The following is an 18,932-nucleotide window of genomic DNA, read 5'->3' as shown; positions in this document are numbered from 1 at the left end:
TCGCATTCAAAGCACCCCCAACAGATGACCATTCAGCCTCTGCTTAAAGGCCTCCAAAGAAGGAGCCTCCACCACAGTCCGGGAGAGAGAGTTCCACTGCCGAACAGCTCTCCTTACAGTGAGGAAGTTCTTCCTGATGTTCAGGTGAAATCTCCTTTCCTGTAGTTTAAAGCCATTGTTCCGTGTCCTAGTCTCCAGGGCAGCAGAAAATAAGCGTGCTCCCTCTGCCCTATGACTTCCCCTCACATATTTTTACATGGCTATCATGTCTCCTCTCAGCCTTCTCTTCTGCAGGCTAAACATGTCCAGCTCTTTAAGCTGCTCCTCATAGGGCTTGTTCTCCAGACCGTTGATCATTTTAGTCACCCTCCTCTGGACACATTCCAGCTTGTCAACATCTCCATTCAATTGCATTGCCCAGAATTGGACACAGTATTCCAGGTGTGGTCTGACCAAGGCAGAATAGAGGGATAACATGACTTCCCTGGATCTAGACGCTATACTTCTATTTATGCAGACCAAAATCCCATTGACTTTTTTAGCTGCCGCATCGCTCATGTTTAACTTATTGTCCGTGAGGACTCCAAGATCTTTTTCATGTATACTACTGTCGAGCCAGGTGTCCCCCATTCTGTATCTTTGCATTTCATTTTTTAGCTGCCGCATCACATTGTTGGCTCATGTTTCACTTGTTGTCCACAAGGACTCCGAGGTCATCCCTACAAGAAGAGTCTGAATGATACATATCAACAAGCCTCCACATTTGCTGGGGTTAGGGGCACATGACTCCTGTGAAAGTGAAATTGCTATTTTTGTAACCTCAGAGAACACCTCTCTGGGAATTATTAGTTCTTCCAGTACAACTCTGTTGTCAGCTTTCACTGGAAACTGAACATATAATTGCTTAGGAGGATTTAGAGCAGTGGTTGTCAACTTGTACATCCCCAAGTGTTTTGGCCTACAACTCCCAGAAATTCCAGTCAATTTACCAGCTGTTAGGATTTGGGAGTTGAAGACCAAAACATCTGGGGACACAAAGGGTGAGAACCACTGATTTACAGATTTCTAAAGTGGTGATCTCTCTAGAATCTAGGTCCTCCAACATAACTGGAGGAAACTGAAACCACAGTGGAGGACCTCAAGTATCCTAAAGAGAAAAATTTTCAGATAAATACATGAATAACCAAATCCTCAAAAGTCAAAACCGCAAATGTGGAGAGATTGCTGTACTAGCAGCAGTCATTTCCACCATACATAGACCTCAGGGCCGGTTGTTACTAGGCGGCCGCTGATGCGGCCGCCTCGGGCGCTGGCTGCTAGGGGCGCTGTCGAGGCGTCGACAGCGACCCGTAGCGCCACCGACGCCTCCGGTGTTGGCGCGGGCCCGCGGGGCTTCAATCCCCGCGCCCGCGCCAAGCACCTAGGCCATTTTGCCCTTAGTAACAAACTAAGGGCAAAAATGGCCTATCTGTGCTGTGCGCATGCGCACAGCCAGATAAGCCATTTTTGCCCTTAGTTTGTTACTAAGGGCAAAATGGCCTAGCTGTGCTGTGCGCACGCGCACAGCACAGCTAGGCCATTCGGGCCTTACTTCCTGGTCGCGGCCGGCGATCGCCCGGGCGATCGCCGGCCGCGACCAGGAAGTCAGGCCCGAATGGGCTATCTGCGCTGTGCCCGTGCGCACAGCGCAGATAGCCCATTCGGGCCTGACTTCCTGGTCGCGGCCGGCGATCGCCCGGGCGGTCGCCGGCCGCGACCAGGAAGTCAGGCCCGAATGGCCTAGCTGCGCATGCGCACAGCCAGATAAGCCATTTTTGCCCTTAGTTTGTTACTAAGGGCAAAATGGCCTAGCTGTGCTGTGCGCACGCGCACAGCACAGCTAGGCCATTCGGGCCTTACTTCCTGGTCGCGGCCAGGGCACGCTGGGCGGGGGGCGGGGCCAACTCTGGCCCCGCCCCCCGCACTATTCGCCCTGGCCCCGCCTCCCACACAGCGTGGGAGGCGGGGCCAGGGCACGCTGGGCGGGGCCAGGGCGTCGGAGGCGGGGCCGGTGGCGGGGGCGCTTTTTAGCACCCCCGCTTAACATTTAAAAATATCTCCGGCCGGCCCTGATAGACCTTTTAGAAAGTTGCCTATTAAGTCAGGACTGAGCCACTTGAAAGTAAAGTGGATTGCCTATTCTGGACTAAGACACCTGAAAATGCTTTACATCACAACAGAAATATTCGAGGAAGATGTGCAGATAATGTTACAATTCATGCTAACAAAAATTATTTGACCCTGAACACCCCAGCTCCAGTACCCCACTGAATGAGCAAGTGATGGACTATCTATTACCACTGTATAGCATTCATATAAGCCACTATTCCCTTTCAATATGAATCCACTTTTTATACTATTCACATTTTGACAGAAGCCCTAGTCAACTTGCTGCTTATCCTAGGGAAAAAAAGGGAGACATAAGAAGGACTTTGTTTTCTGACCATGAAAGGACCACACACTGGGTCTCATGTGGAATATACACTGGACCATCTTCAAAACATGAAAGGCGATTTTTTCTGCTGTGCTCACAGGCTGGTTTAATTAAACATAGAGCCTAGGAAACAAAGTGTAGTTATTTAACCCTAACATCCTGGTGTCCTTGAAAGCATCACAGCATAGTATTATAGTGTTTAAACTGAGGCAACATTTTTCAGTTCTTAGGATTCAGGTTTAGGCTTCCAAACAATTACTATAGTTACATGATGAAGTGGTATTAATAAAACTTTTTAAATCTTCAAACTTTTGTTGTAGTAGTAGGATATAGTCTTTTGTGAATTTAGACTTTCACATTGGCAATATCTGTTTCTACAACTCTTGCACATGTAGCCTTTTGCTCTTATTTTGTAAATCTTTTATCATAAATTTGAAAGATCCTCTGCTATTGTTTTGTGTAAATAACAAAAAAAAAATCTACAAGCTACTTTTCTGTGGCCATGCAATGATCATAGCAAGCCACCCCATTTCAGAGGTTAGGAACGGGATTGCCAGTTCACTGTTCATTCATGTGAAAATGGAGCCAGCATGGTATAATCTTTTGGGTGCTGGAGAAGGACTCAGCTTAGTCAGAAACCCATTGGGTTACCTTGGGCAAGTCACTTTTTCCCTGCCTCAAAGAGAGGCAGTAGCAAAGCTCCTCTGAATAAACCTTGCTACAGAAATCCTATAAGAGGGTTGTCATAAATTGTAATCTACTTAAGGCACATCTCAGCTACAGGTTTAAAAATATTGTACTATACCAAATTGTCCTATATATTAACATTTAATAGAGAATAATCTCTCTTTCTCAGAGAGAGAGCACTAAATGAAGTGCAGCCTTTCTCATTTCAGCAAAGATCATAAACATTTGGAAAAATTAAGCATCCACCACAATGGAAGACAAGATGAAGGACAGAAGATTTGGGACTTACTTTAATTTGGTTTCATGTAGGTTAATTAAACACAGGCTAACAATGATTTTTTTCAATATTGCAGTTGTCTTTTGGTGTTAAATTCACAAAACACAATAGAAATGTAATGCCACACACAGTTCTTTCACAAATTGAATTACTAATTTCAATTCTAATTTAATTTGGTTGCAAATTACATCATAAAAACACCAAAGCAAGTTGCAGGAAAAACTGTACATGATGGAACAAATCTGAGATCATTTTAGAATATAGAATGCCAAATCCTATAAAACCATCATATGTTTGTTTGTTTTTTAAAGTTTTTATCACCCTTCATTTTTAGGACTGCAATGGAGGCATCATGAAGTCTACTCAGAGAGATGGTGCTGTAGTGATTTCAGCTAAACCCATGGATAGAGAGGTCCGTGCCAGGTGAGCTTCCACTAAACCAGATCAGACAAAACAGAGAATACGGACTCTGGATTGAAGAAAAGCAACAAAGGTTTATTCAATTTGGCCCAAACGGATGCAAGTAGCCACAAAGCACTTCAAAATGTGCAAGATCCCTATGACAGGAAGAATTGCTTGACCAATCCAACAACATAAAGTGTAGGCTCCAGCTAAAGGCTTTGTCCCTCCTCCTATCACCCTCCCAAATAACGGCAGATCTTGTTTCAACAACAGGAGGATTCTTATATAGCCCAGTTTTTCCATTGGCCTAGCAAAGAAGGACACCGTCTTCTTCTATTCTCCCTTCATCTTCCCCAAATCTGTTCCAGAATGGTAGGAGTTGTAGATGGAAGTAAGAAGTTAGAGAAACATCTCCAGTTCCTCCATGGACAAGTCCTCTGTGTCCAATGTGATGTTTTTAGGACTAGATCTACACTGCCTTAAAATCCAGACTATTATCAAAGCAGATAATCCAGACTGTCTGCTTTGAACTGGATTATATGAGTTTACACTGCCATATGGCAGTGTAGATGGGACCTAGGTCTCGGTATCCAACATAATGCTTTTGTTTTCTCACCGGAAGACATTGGGCAATTGATTTTTTCTGTTATATATTTGACCACCATTTTGAAACTTGTTCTTTCTCCCTAAACATTTTATTCCTAAACTGTATATTTATTTGGTTACTTACTCTTTCTTCAAAGGCCTCTGAAACTTTATAAAGCCATACAGCCAGTTGTCATCAACTTTTACACACGCACCCACACAGACACACATTTTGTTTAATTGTAAAAAACCGATACACTTTATGCATCACAGAATTTGTTTCTGAGAGCAAATATGTTTTTCATTCACTGTATGTCTTGTATTATCTACAACAACAGCAACATCACCCATTAATTTGATTAGGACAAAAGAAGTCAAGAATTGGGCTTAATGAGTTTCCATTCCTCATCTTTATAGCATTTATTAACTGGAGACTGTTAATGAAACAATACTGCATACATTACTTACGAATGGAGTTTGAAAGAGACTCATTAGTTGACAAGGAGTTGTAGAGAACTAGTACAAAAGAAGTACATTAATAAACGGCACAAGCTTGCAAAACTGTAACCGGCACTAAAAGAGTACACAATCATTTTGTCAAAAGACCTTGCATGTGACAGAGTGAGCTCATCTCTGAAGGAAATCGTGGCATGGGGTACAATGATGCTCTGCTGTGGGTATCCAGAACTGGCACAAGAGTGATGAACGACCACTAAACCCACAAAAAGAAGTGTATGAACATTCGTGTTTACTATACAATCCATGAATGCATGCAAATATGCTACTCATAGTCACTACATTTACATTATTTGATTTTAAAATAATTAACTAGAATACAATAATGTAATGTTGGTGTCTGTTCTTGATTGTAAGGTTGCAAAGTCCATGGGACATACATGGCCTTTGTTTGTGGATTGTGAAATTATCAACTTCTTTTCTTTTCAACCAGCTGATCAATTGGAGCAAAGAAACCTTTGGGATACTTAATAGGCCAAAATTAGATTCAGCTACTCACCAGCAAAACCTATACTTATCTCTATTCAGGGTCATTTAAAGACATGTAAATTTTAAACATATTCTTGAAATGGGCTGCTCATCTGTCCTGCTATTGATATACCTTGAACTTGCTTTGCCTACCTTATGAATGCTCCACCAGCTTTATTTTTGAATCAACTTCCTAGAGGTAATCTTTGCTTTGCATGCTTAAGAAATGTTGTACCAGAGCTTATTTTAGGTTATTAACTTGCTCCTTTCAGAAGAATGCACCCCATTTAAGTTACACTAAACGCCACTCAAATGATTACCAACAGACCTACCATCTTGTTTGGCTTGTTTGTTTATTTATTGTATGCATTTCTGATTTTCTGCCACAAAAAAGAATATTCCAGAATATTACTTGGGAATAAGACAACAGTGAGACTTATTTCTGAGTAGATGTGGAGGGGATGGTGCTGTGAGGTAACCTGGAACATATTTATGCTACCAATCTTCATTTTCTAGGTTAGTAGGTCAGTCTGACAATAGACTGCAACTCAGTGTGATATTAGACTGTACAGTCTGTTTTTCTCCTACCAGAAATCTACTCAGAGATCTCCATTTAAAAACATGGTTCACATTATCAAAAGGCTTTGCATTTGTCAAAATACTGTTTTGCATATGAGTATCTTTACCCACTTTTCTTCCTTTAAGCGGAGTCTCTGCAACTATTATCTTTACAGAGAGAATTTGACAAAGTTATTTATGTGCACTACAGCTCCCACAATCTTCCAACTAGGGGTGCCCGCTGGTCATGCTGTTTGAGGGATTCTGGAAGCTGTGTTGGGAAGTAATTCTTCCCAAGCTCTGCTCACAACTTGTTTGCTCCATGTGGAGTCAGCGCTCTGACTGTATGGGTTGATTGCATTTGTCCAGGCTCTTGGACATGAAAATGAGTGCTATAAAAGAGTGCTGAAATTGAATGATTCAAACAGTGTTGCTCTTGCTACTTAATTCCTTGAGCCTACCTATTTCCTCTGGACTTGTTAACTTCTGAAACTTTTCTGCATACTTCGTTGGCCAATAAAGAGGACAAACAAACTTGGGAGTTGGCAAACAAGTAGATAATTTATGATACCTACAGTTGAGCCCAGGTAGCCATTCAACTGAGTGGGGCTGCCTAATCAGTTAATGTAAACCTTGAAATAAACGGAATTTTATTTATTTATTTTTATTTACCCTATGCCTTTCTCTACCCCAAAGGGGACGCAAGGTGGCTTACATGTAGCAATTATTCAATGCCTTAATACATACAAAATTAAGCTCAAAATTGATTGGATTAGAAATTAATACATATTAACATTTAAAACATTCAATATTAAAATCATGCCATCCAAAAATCATGGTCTGAGGCCGTTCCGTAGTCATTGCAAAGGTGCCAAATCCAATTATTGCACTAAGCTATTCTCCAAAAGCCTGATCCCAGAGCCAGGTTTTTACTTTTCTTCTGAATACTAAGAGGGAGGGGACTGATCTAATGTCGCTAGGGAGGAAGTTCCACAGCTGAGGGGCCACCACCGAGAAGGCCCTGTCTCTCATCCACGCTAGCTGCGCTTGCGAAGCAGGAGGGACTGGGAGCAGGGCCTCTCCAGATGATCTTAATCTCCAAGGTGGTTCATAGAGGGAGATACGTTCGCACAGGTAAGCTGGGCCGGAACTGTTTAGGGCTTTATAGGCTAAAGCCAGCACCTTAAATTGTGTTCAGAAGCAAACTGGCAGCCAGTGGAGCTGATGCAACAGGGGAGTTGTGTGCTCCCTGCACGTAGCTCTGGTGAGCATCCTGGCTGCTGCTTGCCAGACCAGTTGGAGCTTCCAAACAGTCTTCATAGGCAACGCCACATAGAGTGTGTTGCAGTAGTCTACACAATGTGTAACGAGCATAGACCACCATGGCCGAGACTAGGCTTGGTCTCTGAAACAATAGTCAACCAATAAGTGTAGTGCATGAAATTATATGGATTATATGGTTAAACATTTTAAACAAGGTGTCATTTGCTGAGGATTTTCTAAATGGGTTCTAGTCAAACAATACAGGGCTGGTACAAAATATTTCGTTCCCTGCAAATTATGTCCTTCACTCACGTTGGTCAAGTTTCACAATAGCCAGTCAGCCATGCTATTTTGACATAGCAGAGAACTCCATATATACTTGTTCTCATTCCAAGTACCAAAAATAAAACAATAATAATGTAAATAATTAACTTGCAAATTGTACTACGGCTTCCAATTTGCATTGTACCTCCGATACATACTAAGGATAAGAGGAATAATCAACTGTACTAAAAATGTTTCTGAAGCATCTGTAAATGCTGATGAGAAGAATCCCAGATGGATGGAAATCTTCACCATGCAGGAAGATTCTGAATGAAATTCTTATATAGTATATTTGAACAAAATATATCATTTTCTACACATGAAAAACAATTTTCTGTCACAAAAATATTTCTGCCCCAGAGTATTATTTTCTGTACAGAACATGCTGTGCAGAACATGCAAAAATGCCATGTGAAAATTCTGTGCAGAATAAATTCTGAACTGTAAATAGTCTTTGAAAATTGTGGAGTGTTTGAGGATGTTCTTTAGGCATTACTAAAGTTACTCGTTTGTTCCTTCAAGAACTAAATTAGTGAAAAAAAATCTCCAATACATCCCTTTGTGTGGGCCTGCAAGGACATTCTCACTCCTTACAATGGAGGAACTGTATTCTCAAACAAATGCTTTTGGACAGAGGAAAGGGCTCCTCCCAAAATAAATGGGGACACAGACACCAATACATTATACAGCAAACTCTGGAGGTGAGGTTGTGAAAAACACCAGATGGAATAATTGAATGGAAGACAGTACACCACACTCATCTTGAGTGAAATACTTGCATGCCCTTTAAGAAGTTCATCTTGACCAAGGTCAGGGATATTTCAATATCTTTCCCCCTTAAACTACTTATGGAAAAGACTTTTTCAGCTGTGACTTTGAGGGAAGCAGGACAATGAAATTCCCTCTCGCCCTCTCGCTCTCATTTAAAACAATTCCAATAACATTCCATTAATCCCACATTTTTTCCAGCAACTTCCTCCTTTCAGTAGTGCTTTGTGCCTGCCAACTGTTAAAAGGCTACCTTGACATTGAAAAATGTGGCTTATTTTTCATAAACCAAATATTAAAAACCATTCAAACAGTGTGAACCAAACATACTTTATTTAGTCAGAGCTATTTGCCCCTTAAAGTTAGGAACTAGAAATCTTAAGAAAACCAAGATGTATTTTTTAATTTTTTTTGTTTGTTTTCCCTACCAGTATTGTTAACCTTTGGGATCCTCTGCTTCTTTTTGGCTGGAGAAAACTGTGTCCCTTAATTAGATCATATTCAAAATTATTGCAATCATTCCAGACACAGCAGATAAAACTCTACAGAGACCTAGATCGAACTCAGCATGTGCATAGGGTTTTAACTGGTCTGGTAGTTTTCTTTTTCAGTTAATAGTTAATTCTCAAGATCCAGATTCCTGCTGAGACAGGATATTGCTTGATAAAATGTTATTGAACAAAACACATAGGTTCCATCCATAGAAATGTGCTTCTGTTCCTAGAGGTGGGCAATATGGTTCCTTCCAGATATTTTGGATGACATCTCCTTCTCCTCCTCCCCCTCAGACCCCTCTAAGTGGTCCAAATATGTGCATTTTTGGAGGGCTCACTCTGGAGTCCAATACAGTAATCAGGGCTGCAAGGTAGACATAATCAGTTAAAAGATAGGTAAAGATTTGTACTTCAGAATATCTTAGGACCTGGGGGTGGATAGTGTGTAGACCAGTGATTCCCAAAGTGGGAGCTACCGCCCCCTGGTGGGCACTTCAGTGATCCGGGGGGGGCAGTGATGGCACCTATTAGGAGCTGGGGCGGGGCCAGGGGAGGGGCGGGGCCTCTTCCCAAGTGCCGGAGACAGGGCTGAGCCCCTGAGGTGCCTGTTAGGACACAGGGGGTGGAGCTAGAGAAGTGGGTGTGGCTTCTTCCCAAAAGCCCGAGACAGGGCTGAGAATCTATACCCCTCCTGAGGCACTTGTTGGGACACAGAGGGCGGAGCTAGTGAAGGGGGATGGGTCTCCTTCCAAGAGCCCGAGACAGGGCTGAGCCTCTATACCTCTCCTGAGAGGCCTTTTAGGACTAAAGGGCGGGGCTAGGGGCGGGGGTGAGGCCTCTTCCCAAGAGTGCAAGACAGGGCTGAGCCTCTGTTTACCTCCCCTGAGGTGCTTGTTAGAACACAGGGGCGGGGTATAGAGTTTCAGCCCCATCAGGCACTTGGAAAGAGGCCCCGCCCCCTCCTCTAGCCCCACCCCCTGTGTCCTGGCAGGCACCGCAGGACAGGGATAGAAGCTCAGCCCTGTCTCAGAGCTCGTAACTCCCCCCATCCCAGTCCTGACCGCCCATTTGTGGCCCCACCCACCTCCACCTCCCCCTCCCAGCCCTGCATCTTGGACTAGGGGAGAGGCTCAGCTCCGCCCTCTTGAGTAGGAGCCACGCCCACCTCCTCTAAGCCACCCCCCCCCTTTCCAGGGGGCACTGAGTAATATTTTTTCTGGAAAGGGGGCAGTAGGCCAAATAAGTTTGGGAACTACTGGTGTAGACCAAGGTCAACATGTTGAGCAGCCAACTAATCTTGCTCAGAGACCTCCTGGAACCACCAGGTTTTCAGTTCCTTGCGGAAAGAGGGCAATGTAGAGGCTTTCCTGATCTCTTTGGAGAGGGTGTTCCAGAGCCATTCACAAGACAGTTAATGGGAGAAAACTGAGACATCAGTTTGCAATGCAGGAAACATTTAATGTAGGAAACCCACTGATTGGCCTTGAACAGGTTACAAGTTCTCAACCTCAGAGAAAGACAAACCCCCTCTGAACAAATCTTGCCAAGAAAACTCCATGACAGAGCTGCCAAAAGTCTGAAATGACCTGAAGACATACAGTAGTATGTTTGTAAGTTTTCCAATCATTACCTACCATGAGGTGGGTACATATTACTAATCAAGCCCAAACTTGTTTAATGAAACACCAAGATAGTAAAAAAAAAAAGTCTGGAAACCAAGCTATTTGAGAACATGCTGAAGAAGCAGGCTATATTTTACCTGGAATTGAGAAGACTGGGAGTTCGTATACTAACCATCTTTGAATATCAGAAGGCTTGTTATGGGGAATGCAATAATTTGCTCTTTCATGATAGTCAAAATCTGTTGCTGGGGTGGCTGCCTCACTCTATGTAACAGTAGCACCAGCTTTACTTAGCCACAATTATAAACTAGCTTTCTAAATGCTTCTTTGCCCATAGTTCAAACTGGGTAGCCCCCATTCGGATTATGATGGCTCCCTGCTTAGATCATGGGCATCTGAGAATAATATTGGAGATGGTATCATTATAGCTTGAAGTGGAAGCTAACATGACTTTGCACGAACGAACCCAGAAAATACTTGCATCTGTTCTTAATTATGTATCTCAGTCTTAGGAAATTTCCTTCAGAAAAACTAGTTGACACTGTGATGGTTTCATGGTACCAAAGGACTGGGGAATAGGATACTTAGGAATGATTAGGAAATTGTACGTAAAAGTATTCCCCTGACATTAAGTCTAGTCGTGTTCGAATTTGGGGGTTGATGCTCATCTCCATTTCTAAGCTGAAGAACTGCCATTGTCTATAGACGCCTCCAAGGTAATGTGGCCGGCATGACTACATGGAGTGCCATTACCTTCCCACCAGAGCGGTACCTATTGATCTACTTACATTTGCATGTTTTTGAACTGCTGGGTTGGCAGAAACTGGGGCTAACAGTGGGAGCTCACCCCGCTCCCCGAATTTGAACTGCTGACCTTTTGGTCAGCAAGTTCCGCAGCTCAGCGGTTTAATCCGCTGCACCACTGGGGCTCTGTAAGAAATTATAATTTACCTTAGAAGAGGATGTACATGATCAACTGATGCCTAGCTGACAAACAAGATTTTTGTTGGATTTGTTAGCTTGATGGAACGTCTCCAGAACAGGCCCTTTACAGTAGTGACTTGGCAACTTTAGCAAACTATGTGTTGTCGAAGGCTTTCATGGCTGGAATCACTGGGTTGCTATGAGTTTTCCAGGCTATATGGCCATGTTCCATAAAAGCCACTAAAATTGACATGGCAAGTGTACCTTTCAGAATGTGTGCATCTTAAGTCTTTGAGGTCCCAGGTATGGGTACTATGTCTTTAAACCACAGATACATAGTTGATTGCTTTAGTAAGCCATGCAAACAAATATACACCTGTTGCCTAAAGTCATAGAAGATATAATCTAGGGCTACATTGCTGCTTTCAGGTGTGCTTGAAAATGTAGCCCCATCCTCATTGTTGAACTTTAGAAACCACATCGGAGGCAATGTTTGCAATTGCAAGCAAAATGTTTTCAGCAATGAGAAAGGTTTTACTACAGTAAACTATATGCTTTGGACACAAAGAAAGATGGAGTCTGCCATCACTCACTGAATGTCAGTGAGTCTATCTACACTGTAGAATGAATGCACTTTGACACCACTTTAATTGCCATAGCTCAATGCTATGGAATCATGGGATTTCTAATTTGGCGAAGCACAAGTACGCTTGGGCAGAAAAGGCTAACGACCTTGTAAAGCTACAACTCCCCTGATTCCATAGCATTGAAACATGGCAGTTAAAGTGGTGTCAAACTGAAAGAGAGTTTTGTGGGGGGAAAGTAGTAACAAGCTTGTGTTATCTATAGGTGAGGAACCAATACAACAGACCATTGGACAAGGGAACATATCAGGACACACTACCTACCTGTCTCTGCCTTCATTGCCCCCTAGTGGCACATTGACACTTCTGCAAGGTCGTTCTTTATTTCCAAGACAAGATAGGGTTCTTCCGAAGGGTTGCTGTGAATTTTCTGGCTGTATGGCCATTTTCCAGAAGCATTCTCTCCTGACATTTTCCCCACATCTATGGCAGGCATCCTCAGAAGCTGTGAGGTCTGTTAGAGAGAATGCTTCTGGAACATGACCGAACAGCCCAGAAAACTCACAGCAACCCAGTGATTCCAGCCATGAAAGCCTTCGACAACACGTTATTCAACTTTTGTATGTGTGGGACAAGTAGTCTTTGCCTCAGGCAGCAACATTTCTTGGGCTTGCTAAACCCAAAGAATATTTAAAAAATATACCAGAAAAGAGTCTCATGTTGACTAGAACATGGCAGACCCTTCATCCTCCACCACCAATGAGAAGAGAAGAGTGCACTGTTGACAGTGATAATGCAGCAGGATCTGGGACAGAAGTACTATGTACTGATACATTTTTAAAGTGACTCTCTTAAGTCAGTCCCATGGAAAGGCTTCATCCTGGGTGGTCTCCATGTTTTTCTGGATCTTTGGAGAAGATAGTCGCAATGGGCCACCTATTTCATAAGGTTCTCTTGCCCATTTGCCGAGGTTGCCCCTTGTCTTGCAAGACCAGGCATGGGCAAATGTCAGCCCTCCGGGTGTTTTGAACTTCAACTCTCAGAAATCCCAGCCAACTTACTGGCTGCTAGGAATTATGGGAGTTGAAGTCCAAATCACCAGGAGAGTCAAAGTTTGCCCATGCCTGTGCTAGACAGTGGCATCTACTGCTTCTTCATCTCAGAGCCAGCCATGGTCTCGACCAGAGTAAGTTGGGAACACAAAATATTTCAGAGATGAAGAGTAGGAACAAGTCCAGGGATTGGCCTTTGCTGAACTATGGGCCCTTTGTAGGTATCCAACCACGTCCACCTTAAGTGCCAAACCTGCAGCAGGATATCCCTATCTAGGGGTGTATCTGCACTGTTGAATTAATGGAGTTTAATACAACTTTAACTGCCATGGCTCAATGCTCCAGAATCATGGGAAGGCCTAAGTGCAAAGTAACCTTACAAACCACAAATTCCATAATTTCATAGCATTAAACCATGGTAGTTAAAGTATTATTAAGGTGAATTAACTTTACAGTGTAGATCAGCATTTCTCAACCTGGGGATTGAGACCCCTAGGAGGTGGGTCATGAGGGGTGTCAGAGGGGATTGCTGAAGACTAGCAAAAAACACATTTCTGATGGTCTTAGGAACCCCCTTGGCAGAGAAGGCTGAAGATCTCTCCGCCTGTCTTTCTCTTCAAGGTCTATTTCCCCCAAATTCCATCAGTGTTCAAATTTGGGCATATTGAGTATTTGTGCCAAGTTTGGTCCAGATCCATCGTTATTTGAGCCCACAGTGCTCTCTGGATGTAGGTGAAGTACAACTCCAAAACTCTAGGTCAATGCCCACCAAACCCTTCCAGTATTTTCTGTTGGTTATGAGAGTTCTGTGTGCCAGGTTTAGTTCAATTCCATTGTTGTTGGAGTTCAGAATGCTCTTTGATTGTAGGTGAACTATAAATCCCAGCAACTACAACTCCCAAATGACAAAATCATTCCCCGCTCCAATCCCATCAGTATTCGAATTTGGATGTATCGGGTATTTTTGCCAAATTTGGTCCCGTGAATGAAAATACGTCCTCTGTATTAGTAGCAAAATTACAGTTAGGAAGTAGCAACAAAAATTATTTTATGGTTGGGGGGTCACCACAACATGAGGAACTGTATTAAGGGGTCGAGCCATTAGGAAGGTTGAGTACCTCTGGTGTAGATGCACTCCATTTCTCTAAAGGCACCACCAGTTTATAATGCTGTTGATTCAACATGATCGCTACAGAAAACTTTAACTAAATAGTGTATATTCTTTTTCTGTTTCTGAAACGGAAACAACATGCACAGTCATGATATGCCTTTTACAATAAGGATGTTGTTCCTGTGAACAAATCGTGTTGCTTTGGTGGCTGTGATCAGACTAATGGAAAACGTTACTGTTGATACAGAGCTGAGCTGACCCTGCCCTCAGAGCTCTTAGGAGGAAGAGCCGGACATAAATCAAATAAAGGAGAAGGAGGAGAGGGAGAAGAGGTTCCTTGGATAATTCTTTCCAAATTTCAGGAAGACCTGTTTTTACTACACCAGACAGTTCTGATTCCCAAGTTTGTCATGAAATGAAATACACACAAAATAACGTCTTTCATCAAAACAACCGATCCATATGGTGGTAAGAGGTTATTAGTCCTTGAATACCACTGGATTTATTTTCTTTCTTTTCTTCTAAAAAAGAAACAAGATTCTACATGAGTTAGAGAACAGAATAGACAACATAAATGACTGGGTATTTTCTATCTAACTTTTTCCCCTTTTACTTTGTATATTTGGCACCTTCCTGGTGAACCTTTCTCAGGGAGAAAAATGGCAAAGATTAACATCCATCCTGCAAGGGCAAACATTTGAAAACCAAGCCGTGGGATGGAATGAGTAAACATTTCAGCAGGAGGAAAACTCTGGTTCCCCCCCCCCCTTCTCTTCATTTTATCCCATATTTATTTTAACAAGGAAAACTGCATTCCAGCACTTGCCCTCTCCCCAATACACACACATCTTGAGGGCAAAGGCACACACACAACTTGATTTTATAGTCGACTCTCAGTTAATCGGAACTCAAACAACTGGCAAAAAACCCGAAGAAATAATAATTTAAAATTTTAAAAATACAGTACAACAGAAGAACTGTGTTACATTTATTTATTTATTTATTTATTTATTATTTACTTCATTTATACTCCGCCATTCTCACATCGGTGGGGACTCAAGGCAGCTTACAACTCCAGCAAAATTCAATGCCGTATATAAGCATTACAATAAAAACAGACCCCATTGACTATAAAACAATTCAGCAAGCGAGCAGATAAAACAAACACATAAAACAAAAACACAAAAAGTGCTTGATTCCATTAATCCATAATCCTTGTTCATAATCCTTATTCAGACTATGTTGAAATCCGTAAAATCTTGTTCTCCAAATGCCTGCATACAGAGCCAGGTCTTTAGCTTTTACCTGGAGACCAGAAGGAATGAGTCCTGCCTGATGTTGCTGGGGAGGGAGTTCCACAGCCGGGGGGCCATCACTGAGAAGGCCCTGTCTCTCGTCCCCACCAATCATGTTTGTGAAGGGGGTGGGGCCGAGAGCAGGGTCTCCCCAGCAGATCTTAAAGCTCTAGTTGGCTCATAAGGGGAGATGTGTTTAGGCCAAAGCCAGCACTTTGAATTGGGCTCGGTAGCAAACCAGCAGTCAGTGGAGCTGGTGCAACAGAGGAGTTGTGTGCTCCCTTTATGTCACTCTGGTGAGGAATCTGCCGCCCGTTGGACTACTTGGTGCTTCTGGGTTGTCTTCAAATACAACCCCACGTAGAGCAAGTTGCAGTAGTCTATACGAGATGTAAGAAGAGTATGGACTACTGTGGCCAAGTCTGACTTCCCAAGGTACGGGCACAACTGGCGCACAATGTTTCATTGTGCAAAAGTTCCCCTGGCCAACATTCCGGGATCAACTATGAGTCCAGGATCACTCCCAAGTTGTAAACCTACTTCTTCAGTCTAACACAGGCTGTAACCCTATACATCAGCACTTCTCAACCCGGGGGTCGGGACCCTTGGGAAGGTCGGGAGGAGGATGTCAGGGGGTTGCCAAAGACCATCAGAAAACACATATTTCTGATGGTTTTAGGAACCCCTTTGGCAGAGAAGGCTGAATATCTGTCCTCCTGTCCTTTTTGGAAACGGACAGTGAATCCTCCCACCAAAAGTTCTCCTCCTGCTTTGATTGGCAGGCCTCTCAGCTGGCTGGAGGGAGGCTTACACCAGCGAGTCCCTTCAGGGCATCCCACCAGTATTCACATTTAGGTGTATCAGGTATTTGTGCCAGATTTGGTCCAGATCCATCATTGTTTAGGTTCACAGTGCTTTCCGGATTAGGTGAACTACATTTACCCTAAATCACTGTCAATTCCTCCCAAATCCTTCCAGTATTTTCTGTCGGTCATGGTAGTTCTGTTTGGGAAGTTTGGCCCAATTCTATCATGGTGGGGTTCAGAATGCTCTTTGATTGTAAGTGTTGTGACTGCGCCTTCGGGGATTATGGTTGATGGTGATGGAATTCGAAGAGGAAGAAAAAACCCTCGTGATGAGGGTTCACTGGAGGAGTTGCGCAGGAAGCGACTTAGAGAGCTATATGGGGGATCTTCTGAGGAAGATTCAGATAGGGAGATGGATGCTGAGGAACAGGTGCTGGCTGGGGAAGCGGGCACTGAATGGGCACAGCCACCGGAGATGTCTGGGGATTTGGGGCTTATGGATACTTCTGAACCTGGGGTTTCTGCAGGAGCTGATCCCAATTGGGATGCTTGGAGAAGGGAGGATGGTTCTTTAAGTGTTCATGGGGCTAAGTGTGGGCAGGATGATTGGGACTCCGACGAATTGCTAGGTACTCCAGATCCACGAGCTCTAGCTGTGTGGAGTTCAGACTCTGAGTAGATTTGGGACACCTGGTGTTTGGGTGTGAGTGTTTGGTCACCCAGGAGGAAGGGGAATAAAATGGGAATGTTTGGCCACTGCACTTTGCGTGTGGCAAGGTGTTGCTGAGGCGCCATTGGGATCTCTGTGTTTCCATGAAGACTGGACTTGGACTATGATTTGAATCTGCTGATATCATCTAGCTTGGCTCTCGCTGTGTCTTATCGTGGACCTGTTTTGGATGACTGCACCCTCTTCGGACTTTGGATTGAATTTGACCTGGCTTCTGTCTACGCCCTCTGACTGACGGCTACTCCCGGCTTCTGACTATTGGTTTGTCTTTCGGAATTTCTGCTGCCTCCTGACCTGACCTTGGATTCTTCTGACGACGGCTATTCATCATCCCTTTGAGGCTCTCGGCTTATCTGCACTGTGGAAGCAGCTTTACTGCTTTTCTAGTTTGTTTATTTTCCAGCAATTAACTCTATTTGTTTTCCAAAGCTGAATTGAAGCGTTATTTAGTTTTTTATTGAATGCCAGCATGGGAAATTAGCGTGGCTCGTTTTTGAGTTGTTATTGTCCAATCTACTCTCGAAACACTGAAAAGTGAAGTGTTTCAAGGATATTTCCTGTGTTTATGTTATTTTTTGGCTTATCTTCGGAATAAACTTTGTTTTGTATGTTAACTGGCGTCTGACTCTTGACAGTAGGTGAACTATATATCCCAACAACTACAACTCCCAAATGACAACATCAATCCCCACCCCCACCCCAGTATTTAAATTTGGGCATATCGAGTATTTGTGCCAAGTTAGGTCCAGATCCATCATTGTTTGGAGTCCAGTGCTATAGGGGTGTAGGTGAACTACAAATCCAAAACTCAAGGGCAATGCACACCAAACCCTTCCTGTATTTTATTTTGGTCTTGGGAGTTCTATGTGCCAAGACTGGTTCAATTCCATCATTAGTAGAGTTCAGAATGCTCTTTGATTGTAGTTTAACCATAAATCCCAGCAACTACAACACCCAAATGACAAAATCATTCCCCCCACAACTGCACTAGTATTCAAATTTTGGCATATTGGGTATTTGTGCCAAATTTGGTTCAGATCCATAGTCATTTGGATTCATAGTGCTCTCTGAGGTAAATGAACTACATCTCCTGTCTACTGTCAGTTCCTCCCAAATCCCTTTAACATTTAATATTTTCTGTTGGTCATGGGGAGTTCTGTGTGGGAAGTTTGGTTCAATTCCATCATTAGTGGAGTTCAGAATGCTCTTTGATTGTAGGTTATCTGTAAACCCCAGCATGTACAACTCCCAAATGACAAAATCAATCCCCTCCCAAGCCCACCAGTATTCAAATTAAGGCGTTTCGGGTATTTGTGCCAAATTTGGTCCAGTGAATGAAAATACTGCATATTAGATATTTCCATTTCAATTCATAACAGTAGCAAAATTACAGTTATGAAGCAGCAACGAAAATAATTTTATGGTTGGGGCTCACCACAACATGAGGAACTGTATTAAGGGGTCACGGCATTAAGAAGGTGGAGAGCCCCTGTTATACATTATGTCTGTCCTTATATGTCTTAATTTGATTTTAACTACTGTATTTAAATAGCAATATCAAGTCAATACACTGGTTTGGTGTGCAATATGTCATGGTTTGCAAAGGCACTGTGCTGTGTGTGTTAACTGGAAAATGAAGTGCATGAAGCCGATTGGCTGTGCCTGCAAAAGATCTGGGGAATGATTTTGATACTGTTTCTGTTCTGCTGCTGCAAAACTGGTTTGGACAAGTTTTTCAGTGCTGACAGTACTGCTGATACTTAGAGAGGCTTGCTATTTTGAGGCCTGTTTGCTGCTGAGAAAAGAGGGTGAAGAACCAAGACTGTATTCTTCTCTGAAGCAGATTTGTGGACTGAGAAAGGAGTGTTTATGACTGTGGACTTCTGTAAGTGATCAAGGGGACCATTGTAAATACTACTGTTTTTCTTTTGATCTCTTGGAATCAGTAAAGTTCCTGTATTTTTGTTCTGCAAACCTGAGTGGCTTGTTATTG

Source organism: Anolis carolinensis, chromosome 2 (assembly GCF_035594765.1).
Source record: "Anolis carolinensis isolate JA03-04 chromosome 2, rAnoCar3.1.pri, whole genome shotgun sequence".
Lineage (NCBI taxonomy): Eukaryota > Metazoa > Chordata > Lepidosauria > Squamata > Dactyloidae > Anolis > Anolis carolinensis.
Note: the sequence above shows the minus strand (reverse complement) of the source record.